This window comes from Panthera leo, chromosome A1, assembly GCF_018350215.1.
Source record: "Panthera leo isolate Ple1 chromosome A1, P.leo_Ple1_pat1.1, whole genome shotgun sequence".
Lineage (NCBI taxonomy): Eukaryota > Metazoa > Chordata > Mammalia > Carnivora > Felidae > Panthera > Panthera leo.
The window spans coordinates 83463772-83475979 of NC_056679.1; positions in this window are offsets into that span (position 1 = coordinate 83463772).

The following is a 12208-nucleotide window of genomic DNA, read 5'->3' on the forward strand; positions in this document are numbered from 1 at the left end:
TATATATATATATAATGGAATACTGCTATTCAGTTATGAAAAAGAATGAAATATTGCATTTGCAACAACATGGATGGAACTAGAGTGTAGTATGCTAAATGAAATAAGTCAGTCAGAGAAAGACAGGTATCATATGATTTCACTCATATGTGGAATTTGAGAAACCCAGCAGGTGAATATAAGGGAAAGGAAGGATAACTAAGATAAAAACTGAGGGAGGCAAACCATAAGAGACTCTTAAATACAGAGAACAAACTGGGGATTGCTGGAGGGAGATTGGCGGGGGGATGGTTTAAATGGGTAATGAGCATCAAGGAAGGTACTTTTTTGGGATGAGCACTGGGTATCATATGTAAGAGATGAATCACTGTTCTGTTCTTGAAGCCAAGACTACACTGTTTGTTAACTAACTTGAATTTAAATTACAAAGAAAGAAAGAAAGAAATAAAGAAAGAAAGAAAGACATTATTTAAAGAAAAGGAATGTTATTTGATTCATTTAATAATGGACTTTAAAAAAAAATAGAGAACTGATTGCAGTATTGGTCTCCTGATCCTGAACTCAATAGAATTGTTAAATTTTGTTAGTATGGAACTATAGATTTAAGTATTAGACTTCTTGAACTTGAATACCTATTCTAGGTACCTAGATAAATTTAGGTAATTTAAATTGAAATTGAAATCGGTTTAATTCTCAAGACTCGTTGTGTGTAAAATGGAGGTAAATGTAGGATCTATCTCTTTTAGACTTAATGGATAATTACAAGAGAAAAAGCATATAAGCACATAGCAAATGACACAAAACAATACCTTTACTATGATTCACCTTAATAAATTTCTTACTATTTTATCTATTAGCCATAAATAGATGTTGCCCAACAAAACATTGGAGAGTAACATGAATATTTTTAGGAACTAACATGTAATTTATTTATGTAGACATGTATTCTAGAGACAGTTTGACAGAATATTTACAATAACTCTGAGTTGGACACTGCACTCAATCCACCATCTGATTTTATTTTAACATAGAGCAAACACACATGACCATGGCAAGTTTAAACATTATAAGGCAATAGATCCTTTGATTATTACTTTTGAAACATTTTTAATGTTTTTAATATAGCAGATATTTTAAGAATTTTACTATTTCATGGAATTTGATACATAAAATAATTTATCTCATTTAAATAAGTAAGTGCAAAGATGAAAAGATAAAATCTTATCTTTTGGTATTTCCTGTCAAAAATTCAATTATGTGTGACTTCACAGGTTCAAAATGCAAGATATATTTACAAGTCAGGAGTATCATCTCTGTTGTTCTACACATTAAAAACAAACTAAAAATCACTTTACCACTTCTTTTCTTCTTGTATAAAAACTATGATTACACAGAACCCAATGTCATTTTAGATTCATTATCTAATTTGTGTCTACACTTCAATGTGGTTTTCCAAGAATTAACAAAGTTTATCCTTCCCAACTGTTTTTTGTATGTTAAACATCTCAATGACCAATATATTGGGCTGGTCTTAATGTGGTACTTTAAAAAATAATTAGATCCTAAATTTTAAAGCTAAAATGTTCCTGATGCTCATTTACATACAATAAATGTAGCAACTAAGACATAACAGGGATCATAAAACATTGTAGAAAGTAGTACTACAGTCACTATGATAATTCCTTCATATGCATCGTCTTATCCAATATTGCAATAACTAGAAGAAGTAGATGCTAGTAATATTTTGGAATTGCACATGAAGTAACTGAGATATGAGTAGATTTTTCTCTGGAAAACCAAGGGAGAAACCAAGAAATATTACTAATTCAAAAACCAGTTTCCAGAAGTTTCATTTTAGTTCTCCCAAATTTTGATTCCAAGTATTATCTTGACAATGAGAAGATTGACACATTGATTACCAAACCAAATAAATAATGGACTCTCAAAATCATAGGCTACACTAAATAATTATCTCTCATGTAATTGATAACTGAATTCAAATAAATAAACTATTTTTTACACTTTTCTGGGTGGATGCATTCCTAGGATCAGTTCTGCTACAAAATAAAACTCATTACATACAGAAAATACAGAATAATTTGTGACTAAATTAAAACACATATAAAGTGACTATGGGAATGTTGATTGACACGAACTCTTGTTCTTTCGACAGTTTACATTACATAAAGGATCATTTGAATAGTTTCAGGTCATCATCCACAATTAAAGCAGGGAGAATTGAGAAGATGAGATGCATGGACTTGTGACTTAGAGCACATTTCTAGGATGTATTTCAACAATTGCAAGTTCTATGAAGTAAAGCACATTTTTTTTTTAGATTCTGTGGGTCTCAAGTTTGTCTTTTAAAAATAGTTACATAAATATACTTCATGGTTGTAAGAATAAAATAACACTGTGTACATAGAGTTGTTGATTAATCACTAGAATATGGCAAATTATCAGCAAATAGTAGCCATTATTGCTTTCATGTACTCAAAAACCATAATTTTTCCTAGAGAAAACTATGAATAGAGGAAGCAAATGATGAGATCAGATATATCCAACTTGGGACTGCAGCATGAAACAAAAGTCAAATCACTTAAAATATTCATGAACATATTGTGCATAATTAGTATTTCATAAAGATAGATTTACATAAGCCTATAAAATGTATAGTCTCAGTGGCAATTAAAGAAACACAATTTAAACAAAATAATTACTATTGTGATACCTTCACTACTGGATTTAAGTTTTTCTTGATAACATGCATTACAGTTAGAATATAATGAAAATTAATTGTAGGATAAAAATAAAAATACCTTTATATACCAGTTTGAAAATGTTAAATGAAAACTGTAAAACTAGTCTTATCTCTTGGAGTCACTGATATATGTTCTTCTATTTATCACTCTAAAATATAACCGAAAAGAAAATGAAAATCACCCTATATACATGAAAGATTTTTCAAGTTCCTTTGCAATGTGTAATGGGAAGCTTTAAAATGAAAGTATTAAATTGCCACAATACAACACAATATAACTCTCAAAATGGTGCTAAATATTACCTTATAAATAGAAGCAAACCCATGTATTGAAAATTTATAAAATGTTTATGGCAAAGAGTAAAAAGGAATTGTTATGATGTCACTGAGTGAAATCCAGATATTTTATTTTTTTTGTTTTTTCTCTGTATGCTTTTCTATGGATTATTAGTCCTTAAAATTATAAAAGTAAATAACACCAAAAACACCAGAGAACATGACCCTAAGTTTTAAGCACTCTACCTTAGAGTCCTGGAACTCACCTGCTTCATGAGCAGTCACCTTGAAAGAGGTGCCTATTGCTCCATAGCTCTATCTCCTGAATCATTATTAGAACTCAAAAAAATGTTTCTCTTCTAATTTAAAATGCAAGTCACCTGTGAAAAGTCTAGGGAGTCCTGAGTTCCAGGTTCTGGAAATGCCAATGGGGACACATATAATAATACAGATGATGAAATATCTTCCTCATTAGTTTGAGATCCCAAACAAATCATGATGTTCTTTAAAAGTGGGAGCAGGAAACAGAGGAATCTGATAAATGGCAGTGTAAGGTTTCAGCTCAGTGTTGCTGACTGATTATCTTTAAATCTCAGGATACTTGATCCCTAAAGAAAATGTCTTCTTTGACTCACATAATGCTAAAATCATGATATGACTAATTTGAGACCTGCATCATAATAGTTTTAAAAGAGATAGCATGTAAAGTACTTATATCATACCAGGAGTGTATTCAATCCTGCTAGCCTATATTTTAGTAATAACCAATTTGTCAAGAAAATCTGGTAATTATATAGGTGACAGATTGTTAAAGAAATGTATTGCCCATTTTTAATTTCATTTAATTTTAATGTAGTTAACACACAGTGTTTTATTAGTTATGTGCAATATAGTGATTCAACAATTGTAAGGTAGACTTTTAAGGAAACTCAAAAAACTCTAATAAAGTGAAAGAAAGACATTTATATTATTAAAAACACCAACCCACCACTAAGATATAATACGTATTAATATATGCATACCAAAAAAGAGATATTAATTATATGAAACAAATTTGACAGAATAAAAGGGAAGATACATACAATCCTACAATGATATTTGGAAGTTAATATATTCTATATTCAAAAATGGATAGAAATCAAAGAGAAAATTATAGTTAAAAAGGAATTGAGCCATATTATAAATCAATTAACCACAAAACACACATATAGAAAATTTCCCCAACAATGTCAGAGTATACTTTTTTCTCAAGTGAACTTGCAAAATTTTCCAATATAGTCCATATGTAAGACGAATAAACATTTCTTAATATTAAAAAAGATTGAAGTCATACAAAATATTTTTTCTCTTTATAATGAAATGAAATTAATGGGAAATGAAGCGAAATTAATGGGAAATTCATTCCCATAATGAAATTAATGGGAAAAGCAAATCTGGAAAAGAAAAATATGTAGAAATTGAATTGCATACTCATAAACAAGAAATTGGTCAAAGAAAGAATCACAAGGACAATTGTAAAATATTTCAACTCCAATGAAAATAAAACACAATGTACCAAAACTTGTTAGATGCAGCTAAAGGAATGGTAAGTGGGAAACTTAGAGTTAAAATAGCTTACATTTATAAATAATGTCAACCTAAGTCAGTGGTGACAGCTGACTGAATTTAAGGAATATATAGCTCAGGCACAACAATAAGGCACAAATGAACCCTACAGAGGAGAGACCCTTGAAGAACCTGGTGTTAGTGAGTAGGGGGAATTACACTACAGTACACAGAACTGCCTCTTAATAATGCCACTAACTTCAAGATCAAGAAATATAGCTAACTTTTTAAATACACAAAGAATTACACAAAATGGTGAAGTGTATGAATATATCTCAAACCAAAGAGAAGCACAAAAGCACACCAAAGAGCTAAATAGAATGTAAATAATAAACATAAGTGGCAAAAATTCCAAGTAACGGTCATAAAGATAAATAATGGATTTGAGAAAGGAGTGGAGAATCCAGTGGGACCTTTAATAAAGAGAGGAAAAAAAACAGTCTTAGATGCAGACTGATAAGTAAAATAAAAAATACTTTAGAGAGAATTAATAACATAAAAGGAGGAAGAAGAATGGATCTCTGAGCTGGAAGACAGAGTAATGGAAAGCAACCAAATTGAAGAGTAAAAAGGGAAGAACAAAACAAAATAAAATGAGAATAAGTTAAGAAAATCAGTACCATCATCGACAGCCATAACATTCATATTATAGAGACCCTAGAATGAGAAGACAGGGACAAAGAGGCAGAAAATTTACTTGAAGTTGTATTGGCTGAAAACTTTCCTAATCTGGGGAAGAAAACAGACATTCATATCCAGGATGTACCAAAAACTAAAAAAAAAAAAAAAAAAAAATCAACCCAAGGAGCTGCACACAACACACATCATAATTAAGATGGCAAAAATAATGATAAAGAAAATTTTACAAACAGCAGGTAAAAAGAAAACAGTTATATATGTCAGAAACCCAATAAGGTAATCAGTGGATTTCTCACTAGAGACTTTGCAGGGCAGAAGGGAATAGCATTATATACTCAAAGTTCTATGGAAAAAAAGAAAACCTACTTGCAACAAAGAATACTATACCCAGCAAAGACATAATTCAAAATAGGACAGATAGGGGCTCCTGGGTAGCTCAGTTGATTAAGTATCTGATTCTTGATTTTGGGTAAAGTCATGATTTCACAGTTTATAGAATCAAGCCCCACATTGGGTTCTGTGCTGACAGCACAGAAACTGCTTGGGGTTATCTCTCTCCTTCTCTCTCTGCCATTCCCTTGCTTTCACACACTCTATATATAAAAAGAGGAGAGATAGTTTCCTGGCCAACCAATAGTTAAAGGAGTTCATCACCATTAAACCAGCCTTATAAGAAATATAAAAGGGAACTAATTGAGTGGATAGAAAAGGCCATAGTCATGAGTAAGAAAATTATAAAAGAAAAAAAAATCAGTGTTAATTGCAAACGTATAATGAAACTAGTAGATTAGTCACTTATAAAACCAGTACAGAGATCGATGTGCAAGAAGAGTAAAATGAATACTATGTCTAAAAGTTGCCAAGAGATTCACAAAATAAAAGCCTATAAAGTATGATATCATAAATAAAACATGAGGGGTGATTTAATATTTAATGTTTCACAATGGGTTTAAAAATAAGCAATCATTAACTTAATGTACACTGTTATATGCATAAGATGTTATATATAAACATAGTGCTAACCACAAATCAAAAACACTTATAATAGATAACACAAAAAAACAAAAAGAAAGGAACCAATGAATATTGCTAAAGAAAGCCATCAAACCACAAATGAAGAGAGCAAGGGAAGAAGGAACAAAGAATGACTATAAAACAATCGCAAAACAAGAAAAAAATGGCAATAAATACATACTTATCGATAATTAATTTGAATGTAAATGGAGTTAATGCTCCATTCAATCAAAACGCAGAAGGTGACTGAACTGATAAAATAAACAAGAGCTATCTATATGTTGTCTGCAAGAGACTCACTTTAAACTAAAGACTCATGCAAATGGAAAGTAAAAAGAAAAATATATTTACCATGTAAATGGAAGTAAAAACAACGTTGGAGTAGCAATACTTATACCAAACAAAATAGACTTTAAAAATAGACTGTAACAAAAAATAAAGATATTACATAATTATAAAAAGAAAAAATCCTAAAAGAGATTAAAAAAATTGTAAATATTTATGTGTGGGAGCACTAAAATACATAAGGCAAGTATTGACAGATATAAAAGAAGATTTTCAATAAAAACATATTCATAGGGGATATTAAGACCTCACTCAGATCAATAGATAAATCATCCAGACAGAATGTCCAAAAAAATGGCTTTGAATGACATATTAGATGACAAGGACCTAACAGATGTATTCAAAATATTCCATCCCAAAACGGTGGAATATAAATTCTTTTCAAGTGCACATTGAACATTCTCCAGAATAGAGTTTCAACAAATTTAAAAAGTTTGGAATTATATAATACTACTTTTCTGATCACAATGGTATGAAACTAGAAATCAATGATGTGGGGAATATGCTTAGGAATCCCCCAGGCTTACACCAAAGGGGTAACAAAGCATAAAGAAATACAAAGCCATAGGATTCTCACACCCGAGTTTGGGTAAACCAAATTTGGCACCCAAATAAGGAGGTGCAAAGGCACCAAAAATAGGAAGGTGCAGAGCTCCCAGAATAGAGAAGGAGGGGTAAAGGCCCCAAAATAAGTGTTCAAAGGTGCTCAATACATAGGTATATGAAATAAACAAAATTATATATTCAGGGTAGAAGTACCCCAAATTTAGTACTATAGCAGAAAACTGCTTTCAGTTTTTCAGTTTTTCAGTTTACCTTTCAGGTAAACAGGCAAATTGGGCAATAGGCCATTGTGCTGCAGGTAATGCAGTCCAGAGCGGAGATTATTAACAAATGAAAAGGTGCCTTGTTAACTCTGAGGCGATTTCCCCTACCTGTCTCATCCCCTAGGCTAGCTAAGATTAACAGAGGTGGTGCCTCATGTCTGCTGTAAACACCCTTCCATCAGACTCTCCGGTGTAAGAATTTTGCTTTGTATTAACCCAAACCCCTATACCCCAAATATCTTCAAGACCCCCTCTCCCTCACACCCACAAGTTAATGTTCACAGATTCATTGTCTCTTTGTGCACGTCCATAGCCATGTTTATAAGCCTTCTGATCCTAATAAAAAGAGGACAAGGACCCTATTTCGGGGCTCTTGTCTTTTCCCAGACATTAGCCATCTCTCATTAGCCATTTTCATCCTGCATCCCGCTCTTTTGCTGGCCAAAATAGAACTTTAGACTTAGAGTCTATGACACAATGACAAGAAAAAATTTAGAGAGTACACAAATACATGCAAGTCAAATAACATTTCAGTAAACATTGAATGGGTCAATCAAGAAATCAAAGAGGAAATCAGAAGATACATGGAGACAAATGAAAATTAAAATACAATGATCCAAAACCTTTGGAATTCAGGAATACATTCTTTAATGTTTTAAGAGGAAACATTATGCCAATACAAGCCTACCTCAAGAAACAAGAAAAATATCAAATAAACAACTAACCTTACACATAAACAAGCTACCAAAAGAAGAACAAAGCCTAAGCTAGTGCAAAGACAAAATTAATAATGTTGGAAGCATAGAAAAATGAAATAGAAATTTAAAAAAGAGAAAAAATGTAATAAAATAGTGTAATAAAGCCAGGATTTTTTTAAAGAACAACAAAATTAAGAAAAGTCTAGCTATAGTCATCAAAGTGATAGATGGATGATAGATTAGATAGATAGGTGATAGACAATTCAAAAAATAACATCAGAAATAAAGTAGAAGAAATAACAATTTTACCACCAATGTACAAAGGATTATGATAATGTACTAAGAAAAAATTATATGCCAACAAATTTGACATCCTAGAAAAAAATAGATAAATTTGTAGAGAAATATAACCTTACATAACTGAATGAGGAAGAAGTGAAAAATGTGAATAGACAAAATATATGAAAACAGAATATAACTAATGAAATGAAATATTTTACAGAAAGTTCCCAACAAAGAAAAGTACAGGGTCAGATGGCCTTACAGAAAAATTCTACCAAATATTTAAAGAAGAGTTATTCAGCAAATAGAAAAAATAAATAAAAGGCAACCAAATTGGTAAGGAAGAAGTAAAGCATTCACTACTTGCAGAAGGAATGGTATTCTATATAGAAAACCCCAAAGCATTCACCAACAGAGAGCTAGAAGTGATAAACAAATTCAGCAAACTCACAGGATACAAAGTCAGTGTGCAGAAATCTGTGGCATTTCTATACACTAGTAAAGAAATAGCAGATGGAGAAATCAAGAAAATAATCCCATTTACAGTTGCACACACACTAAAATAATATACATAGGAATAAACCAAACCAAAGAGGAGAAAGACCTGTGTTCTGAAAACTATAAAACACTGATTAAATACATTGAAGATGATATAAAGAAATGGAAAGATATTTCTAGCTCATGGACTCGAAGAAAAAATACTGTAAAATGTCTATTCAACTCAAAGCAATCTACACATTTAATGCAATACCTATAAAAATACAACCAACATTTTTCCTAGAGCTAGAATAAACAATCTTTAATTTTGTATGGAATCACAAAAGACCCTGATATCCAAAGCAATCTTGAAAAATAAAAGCAAAGCTGGAGGCATCATAATTCTGGACGTCAGGTTATATTACACAGCAGTAGTAATAGAAAGAGTATGGTACTGGCACACACAAAAAGACACAAAGGTCAAAGGAACAGAATAGAACCCAGAAATAAACCCAATACTACATGGCTAATAAGTTTTCAACAAAGCAGGAAACAATATCCAAAGGGAAGAAGGCAAATGGTGTTGGGAAAAGTCTACACCACTATGGAAAAAGAAACTGGACCACTTTCCTGCACCATTCACAAAATCAATTAAGAATGAATTAAAGACCTAAATGTGAGACCTAAAACCACAAAAATCTCACCTGGGAACACACGCAGTAAACTCTATTACATTGGCCACCAGCAACATTTTCTAGATAAATCAAATGAAACAAGGGAAATAAAAGCAAAAATAAGCTGTTGGGACTACATCAAAATAAAAAGCTTCTGCACAGTGAAGGAAATGATCAACAAAACTAAAGGATGGGGCGCCTGGGTGGCTCAGTCACCTGAACCTCTGACTCTTGATTTCAGCGCAAGTCATGGGATCGAGCCCTACATTAGGCTCCATGCTCAGCAAGCTGGAGCCTGCTTGGGATTCTCTCTTTCCGGCTCTCTCTGCCCCTCCCAAACTTTCTCTCTCCCTCTCTCTCTCTCTCTGTCTCTCTCTGTCTCAAAATAAATGGATAATCTTTAAGAAACAAAAACAAAAAGGCAACCTATGGAATGAGATATTTGCAAATGACATATCTGTTAAACGGTTGTTATCAAAAAAATTTTGTATCTGTATATCTCCATTTTTTTTCTTTTTCATGATTGCTTTGGCTATTTGGCATCTTTCGTGGTTCCATACACATTTTAGAAGTTTGTTCTAGCTCTGGGAAAAATATTGGTGTTATTTTGACAGAGATTGCATTAAGTGCGTAGATTGCTTTGGGTAGTATAAACATTTTAAAAATGTTTGGTTTCCTGATCCATGAGAATGGAATGCTTTTATATTTCTTTGTGTCCTCTTCACTTTCTTCCATAAGTGGCCAATAGCTTTTAGAATACATATATTTTACCTATTTGGTTAGATTTATTCCTAGGTATCTTATTGTTTTTGGTGAATTGCAAATGGGATCAAATCTTTTTTTTCATTGTTGTTGTTTTGCTTTTTTTTTTTTCTGTTCCTTCATTGTTGGTGTATAGAATTGCAACAGAATTTTGCAAGTTGATATTATATCCTGTGACTTTGATGAATTCAGGTATTATTTTTAACATTTTGTGTGTGTGTGTGTGTGTGTGTGTGTGTGTGTGTGTGTGTGAGTGCAATCTTGTGGGGAATAAGTTTAGGAATTCCCTGAGCTTGCACCAATGGGTTAACAACGTTTAGAGTGGTAAGCAGCCAGAGGAAAAAAAAGTGTTCCAGAATAAGTAAACAGGGCAAAAGTGCCCTCAGCACAGAACAAAAGCCTAGAGTGGAAAGCTGCTTCCACAGGATGAAAGCTTCTGAAAATAGGCAAACAGGTAAACAGGGTGAAAGAACACCACATTTTGGGGGGAATTGCCCAGAGCTATTTAGCAAAGAAAAAAGTGCCTTAATGACCTTAAGGTATCATATTGTATCTGTCTTATCCCCTAGAAAAGTTAAGATAAACAGACAGGCACCTGGTTCCTGCCATAAGGAGCTGTCTACTCGGTGCTGGGATTTTGTTTTTTATTGACCCAAACCCCTAACACTGCATACCTTCAAAACCCCTTTTCTCACACACACATGAGTTAATAATCACTGTTTTATGCCTTTTTTTTGCATGTCTACCACGTGTGTAAGCCTTCTGATCCTGATAAATATGGATCAAGGGCCGTTACTCGGGGCTCTTGTCCCCTCTCAGACATTAGCTTCCCTCATATTCCATTCTGCATCCGCTCATTGCTAGACAAGAGAGAATCCAGACTCAAAGTCTGCAACAGAATCTTTCAGGTTTTCTACATAGAAAATCATGTTGGCTGCAAATAATAAAAGTTGGACTTCTACCTTGCCTATTTGGATGTTATGTATGTATGTATATATGTTGTCTTATTGCTGAGGCTAATACTTCCAGTACTATGCTAAATAGCAATGATGAGAGTGTGCATCCTTGTCTTATTCCTGACTACAGGGGAAAGACTCTCAGTTTTTCCCCATTAAGAATTATATTAGCTGTGGGTCTTTTGTATAGGCTTTTACCATATTGAGGTATGTTCCATAATTGCTATTTTGTTGAAGGTTTTTGTCAAGAATGGATAATGTATTTTGTTAGATGCTTTTTCTGCATCTATTGACAGGATCATATTTTTATTATTCTCTCCTTTATTACTGTGGCATATCACATTGATTAATTTGTGAATATTTAACCAGTATTGCAGTCCAGGAATAAATCCCACTTGGTCATGGTAAATAATTTTTTAATGTGCAGTTGAATTCAATTTGCTAAATTTTACTGAGAATTTTGAATCCATCCTTGTTCATCAAGGATATTGGCCTGCAATTCTATTCTTTAGTGTGGTCTTTGGCTTTGGAATCAAGATAATGTAGGCTTCATAGAATGAGTTTGGAAGTTTTCCTTCCTTTATATGTTTTCGAAAAATTTGAGAAGAATAGGTATTAACTATTCTTTAAATGTCTGGTAGAATTCCTCTGGGAAGCCATGTGCCCCAGGACTTTTATTTGCTGAAAGAGTTTTGATAACTGATTCAAGAACATTTTGGACTATTGGTCAGAATATATACTCATGCAGAACACTATGGAGGTTCCTCAAGAAACTAGAAATAGAATTACCCTATGATCCAGCAATTGCACTATTAGATATTTACCCAACAGATATAAAAATAAAAATTCAAAGGGATACTTGTGCCCCAATATTTATAGCAGCATTTCCAAA